This window comes from Microcaecilia unicolor, chromosome 2 (genome assembly GCF_901765095.1).
Source record: "Microcaecilia unicolor chromosome 2, aMicUni1.1, whole genome shotgun sequence".
NCBI lineage: Eukaryota > Metazoa > Chordata > Amphibia > Gymnophiona > Siphonopidae > Microcaecilia > Microcaecilia unicolor.
The window spans coordinates 525,934,313-525,940,977 of NC_044032.1; positions in this window are offsets into that span (position 1 = coordinate 525,934,313).

Sequence of the window (6,665 nt, forward strand, 5' to 3'; positions counted from 1 at the left end):
TGAACATGAAGGGCAGGATAGGGATAAGTTTAAAAGATATTAGAATTCAAATGATTGTGATAGTGAGTTGTCTTTTTAGTGAATAACAATTCATATTTAAAATGGTCTCCCTCAACCCTAGGAATGGGTAGGCACATAGTCAAAATTGAATAGGGTTTACCACACAAATGGAGATGTGGGGAACTGCCCTAAAGAATAAGACTAGCAGATCAGAGAGAAACAGTAACACAAGTGAATGTGAAGCATTAGTCATTGTACATGACCTCAGAAGCCAGGTCCCACAAGGGCAGCTCACTATGAGGAAATAGATGCTACCAATGGTGTGCCACAAGGTTCAGGTCCTGAGTTGGTTCTTTTTCACATTTTCATAACAGATTTTGCCAAAGGTCTGTCTTCTAAAGTTTGCCTCTTTGCGGATAATACCAAAATCTGCAATAAGGTAGACGCCGCTTATAGTGTGGATAACATGAGGAAGGATCTAGTGAAGCTTGAAGAATGGTCCAGAATTTGACAGCTAAAATGTATTGCTAAAAATGCAGGGTCATTCATTTGGGTTGCAAAAACCCATGGCAACAGTACAGTTTAGGGGGTGAAGAACTTCTGTGCATGAAAAAGTAGTGAGACTTGGGTGTGATCATATGTGACAATCTTAAGGTGCCCAAAAAGGTAGAAAAGTCGACGGTGAAACTGAAGTGGATAGGGAAAAGAGTGGACAGTAGGAAAAAGGAGATGATGATGCCCCCGTAAGACTCTGCTAAGACCTCATTTAGAATATTATTTACAGTTCTGTAGACCGCACCTTCAAAAAGATATAAACAGGATGGTGAATATGTGTAACAGCCTCACTGTGGAACTGGTAGAGATGAAGGCTGTATCTAAATTGATAAAAGCTTGGAACAAGTGTGTATAATCTCTAAGGAAGGGATCATAGATGGTATGGATGGGCACACTGGATAAGCCATATGGTCTTTATCTGCCTTCATTTTTCTCTGTTTCATTCTTCAAGCTTCATTAGGTCTCTCCTCATGTTATCTACACCATTAGGGATATCTGCCCTATTGCATATTTTGGTATCAACCTAAAAGAGGCAAACCTTACCAGACAGCACTTCCCCAATATCAATATCAATTTATTGTCTGTACACCACCATATCCCTGAAAAGGGTTTGCTATGATTCACATCAAAGCAAAGTGGTTTTCCTAGCTCTCTTGAGCAGGGACTGTCCTTCCCCATGTTAAACTTGTACAGCGCTACGTAACCCTGGCAGCGCTATAGAAATGCTAAGTAGTAGTAGTAGTAGTAGTAGTAGTTTGGAAGGTGTTTCACAAGCAGTAATCAAACACAATCTGCGTAAATGTATGACATATTGTGCTGGATTTATATTCTGTGTCACCATATTACATATCACACTGTTTTATAGTCTGCATAAACATATTATGTATTGTAGTAGTTGGTAGTCGGATTCGCACAGGATGATACGGATTTATTTTTGGTCGTTAATCATCAAATAAGAAGTTTTTCAGTTTCTTCCTATAGGTAAGGTAGGGGAGTTCCAGGTGGATTGAGTTAGGTAGGGAGTTCCATATGGTAATGATCTTGAAAGAAAATAGAGCATTAAAGTATTTGAAGAAGCAAACATTTTTTTGTGCTTGGAGTAATGAGTTTCAGGAGGTGCTGTAATTGGATGGAGTGCCCTAATATGAAACCTTTAAAGATGTTAGCATTGTTGATGTTGATCCATATATGACTTGAAAAATTAGGCAGGTAGCTTTGAACAATACTCTCTTCTGGGTTGGAAGTCAGTGTAGTAGTTTTAAGAAGGGTGTATTCTGTCAAATTTCTGTAATCTGAAGATCAATCTGTCCAAGGTGTTATGTATGAGTTGGAGCCTGGATATCAGTTTTGTGGGTAGACCTAAGTATAGAGCATTACAGAAATCTGTGGGAGAGAAAACGTATGCTTGAACTAGCAAGGTGAAAGAAAATTGGTCAAAGTAGGATCTGATCAGTTTGAGCTGTTTGAACTTGTAGAATTGTCTTTTGCCATAATGATTGATTTGTGGTTTGAAAGATAGTGTGGAATCCATAATCACTCCTAATACTTTTGATTTATTCTTCACCGGTAGAAATAAGCCTGTGGGTAAGGTTAATGTACTTGGACTAAGACATTTGAAGTGTAAAACCATAGTAGTTTGGTTTTATTTGTGTTTACCTTCAGTCTGGTCTCTGTGGCCCAGTGCTGGATGCGTTCCAGGCAGCTAAATAGTATAGAGGTGGTGTCTACCAGGTTGCTACAAACTGGTATCAGCATGAAGATGTTATCTGCATATGATAGCAGGAGTTCGTCTTTCAGCATCCTGATATTTCCAAGAGATGACACAAATACATTAAAAAGGAGTGGTGAGAGTGGGGAGCCCTGAGGTACCCACAAAGTGATGTCCAGAATTGTGACAACTTGTTTTTAGGGATGCAGTAGCTCCTATTGACCATAAAAAAACTTGGAACAAGTTGAACACTGTTCTCAACAGCCCAATTTCACTCAGTTTTTCTAGTAACAGCATGTGGTGTATGGCATCGAAGGTTGTGAAAATGTAGAACTGCAGCAGTATGGTTTGCTTATCCAGTGATAATTGAGATCTGATACACGAGGTTAGGACTAACAGTAAAGTTTCCGTGCTATGGGCTGTTCTGAAGCTAAATTAGAGGGGAAGTAGGCAGGAGTGGTCATCCCTACACCCCTTCCCGTGCACTCCGCTCCATGGATAAATCCTTCTTATCTGTTCCCTTCTCCACTACTGCCAACTCCAGACTTCGCGCCTTCTGTCTCGCTGCACCCTACGCCTGGAATAAACTTCCTGAGCCCCTACGTCTTGCCCCATCCTTGGCCACCTTTAAATCTAGACTGAAAGCCCACCTCTTTAACATTGCTTTTGACTCGTAACCACTTGTAACCACTCGCCTCCACCTACCCTCCTCTCTTCCTTCCCGTTCACATTAATTGATTTGATTACTTTATTTATTTTTTGTCTATTAGATTGTAAGCTCTTTGAGCAGGGACTGTCTTTCTTCTATGTTTGTGCAGCGCTGCGTATGCCTTGTAGCACTATAGAAATGCTAAATAGTAGTAGTAGTAGTAGTAGTAGTAATTTTGAGAATTGTTTGCTAATGTAAGCTTCCATTAGCTTGATGAAGATTGGGTTGCTTGCTACTGGCCTGTGGTTGGCTGGCATGGCTGTGTCTAAGCTGGGTGCCTTAGTAATAGGGGTTAAGGCTATTTGGCCAATCACTGCAAGCAGAATACCTTTATCCAGAAGACTGTTAGTCTATCCAGAGGATCATAGAGGATGGGATTGAGGAGAATAGGTAAGAGGGGCATGTATCTAGTGTACAGTGAGATCATGCTAGCTTTTTTAGTATGGAGGTAACTTTTTCTTTGGAGATGGGAGAGAAGGTATCCAGTGTCGGTCGACTGCAACATAGTTGTTTGTTGGGGATGTTATTTCCTTAGAAAGTGTTGTTTGTGGATTTTTGAACTGACCATCAAGTTCTGATCAAATTTGAGTAACTTTATTTTCAAAAGAGTTAGCTAGGTCTTGTGGGGTAGGGGTTGGCATTGAAAACATTCTCATCCTCCCTGTCTCATCAGCTCATAGCCTTGGGGTCATCTTCGACTCCTCTCTCCTTCTCTGCACTAATTCAGCAGACTGCTAAAACCTGTTGTTTCCTTCTCTATAATAGCAGCAAAATTCGACCTTTCCTTTCTGAGCACACTACCAGAACCCTTATCCACACTCTTATCACCTCTCGCTTAGGCTATTGCAACTTGCTTCTCACAGGTCTCCCACTTAGCCATTTCTCTCCTCTTCAATCTGTTCAAAATTCTGCTGCACAACTTATATTTCACCAGTGTCGCTATGCTCATATTAGCCCTCTCCTCAAGTCACTTCACTGGCTCCCTATCCGTTTCCACATACAGTTAAAACTGCTCTTATTGACTTACAAGTGCATTCACTCTGCAGCTCCTCAGTACCTCTCCGCTCTCATCTCTCCCTACACGCCTCCCCAGGAACTCCGTTCACTGGGTAAATCTCTCTTATCTGCACCCTTCTCTTTCCCTGTTATCTCTAGTCTCCATTCCTTCTATCTTGCTGCACCATATGACTGGAATAGACTACCTGAGCTGGTACGTCAAGCTCCATCACTGGCTGTCTTCAAATCTAGGCTAAAAGCCCACCTTTTTGATGCTGCTTTTAACTCCTAACTCTTACTCACTTATTCAGTACCCATACTTTATCATTCCCACCTTAGTAATTCCCTTATCTCTTATTTGTCCTGTTTGTCTGTCCTAATTAGATTGTAAGCTCTGTCAAGCAGGAACTGTCTCTTCATGTTCAAGTGTACAGCACTGCGTACGTCTTGTAGCGCTATAGAAATTATAAGTAGTAGTAGTAGAGGCTGTGGAGTCGGCAGTTGATGAGGATTTTAGTCTTTTGACTATGTTGAATAACACTTTAGTGTGCAGGTGGGTATTACCTATGAGATTTGACTCTGCAATTTTGTTTTTGTACATTTTGAATTGGGTTCTAGAGGCAAGTCATTCTTATTCTGGGACATTTCTAGCCAGAAAGCCTCTTCATTGATTCTACCTCTGGAATGGATCAATTTAGGGGAATTGTGGTGGGTAGTATTTAGATAGGCGCATATATTGTATAGTCTCTAATAAGTAATAATCCGACCAAGGCACAGCTGTCCAAATAGTATCATTTACTAGTGGTGGACAGAACCTTCCAAAGAAGTCATGCATGGGGCTTATCATCATGAAGGACAATTTCCTGGAGGATACGAAGGTTTTGAAATTAGCTAAATCTGAGACTGTATTGTCTGCCATATGTAAGTTTAGGTCTACCAGAATGATAACCCAGGAAAACTGACAGAAAGCTATCATTTACAAAAGTGTTAAGAACCAGACAAAAACTCATCCTTGAGGCACATTACTAGAGTGAGCTCCATTTACCACTACCCTTTGTTGCCTTCCACTCAACCATTTCTTAACCTAGTCAGTCACTTTAGGGACCATACTTAGGGGACTCAGTTTATTTATAAATTATTTATGCCGAACTGTGAGAAAGGCTTTGCATACATCACATATAGAGCTCTTCCTTGGTCCAACTGTCTGGTCATCCAGTCAAAAAAATTAAACAAATTTGTCTTACAAGACCTAACTCAGTAAATTATGATGTCTCTAGTCTTGCAATCCATTGGATTCAAGAAACCTCACTATTCTCTATTTTAGAAGCATTTCCATAATTTACTTACCACAGAGGTCAGATTAACTGGCCTGTAGTTCCCAACCTCCTGCTTTTGTGGAGAGGAACCACATCCTCCCTTCTCTGATTCTCCAGCAGCACTTCCAACTATAGGAAGATATTGCAAAGGTCAGACAGTACTACTGTCACCAGAATGTCATCTGGCCCCATCGCTTTGTCCACCTTTAATTTAGCTAACTCCTCATGAACACAGACCTCTGAAAATTGTTCAAGGTCCATCACATTTCCATTCCTATTTGTCTTCTGTAGTCCTATCTCCTGGCTCTTCGTCTGTGAACATAGAACAGAAATATTTGTTAAACCATTCAGCCTTATCTTTATCCGTTTCTACATAGTCCTTTCCTTCATACATGAGTCTTACAATGCCACTTTTGCACTTCCTCCTATCAATAACATATCTAAAAAAATGTATTGCCACCCCTATTTTATTGTGTTGGCTATTTTTACTTCCATTTGCCTCTTCTTGTTACCTGCCCTCTCTTTGGAGTCTGTGTTTGTCCTACTTTACTCCAGAGTTGTAGTTGTGCCGAGATACATCAGACTTAACACAGTTTGCAAAGGAAGTAGGCCAAATGAAACTAACCTCGCTTGTTTGGCCCTAACCAACCAAGGCAAAATGTAAACTAAAATGAATACATTCAGATTTTGAGTCAGATGATATTACAATTAAATTACTAATTTTATTTAAGAAACCAATTTTGCAAGATTTCAGCAATCAAACAAAAGGTTTGTAAATTAAATAAGTGCTAATATTTTTGATTGCACACAAAACCCAATAAGTTAAAACTTTAATAAGCTAAAGACAGTAATAAGTTAAAATTGTTCTCACAAAGTAACAACTGTCTATTTTCTTTAACTAGTGAATGTAATGTGTGAATTAAAAAACACAAGCTGTAAAGTTGAACTAACAATTCAGAGCCAAAATCAAATAAGTGAAATAACTATTCTCGTTAATGAAACCTTTTTAACTTCTAATCAGGTTTTTTTTTACTTAACCCAAGAAAATTGATTCTTTCCTGAAATCTTGTTTTTTTTTTTTTTTTTAGATCAGTCCCAGTGACCCTGGACCACAGGTCAGTATCTAAGGGGCCCTTTTACAAAGCGTCGATAAGCCCAACGCAGGCTTACCTCATGCTATCTCAGAAATACAACTGGCCCAACGCGGCCAACAGCTTTAGTTTTGGGACAAGCATGCACCATTTCCGGTGCACTGGAAAATATATTTTTTAATTTAATGGGGCAATGCTAACCCAGTGGTAATCGGGCTTCGTGGGGAGCTACCCAATTGGCAAGAGGAAAACATATTGCCTCGCACCAACCAGTTAGTAATAAGGCCCCT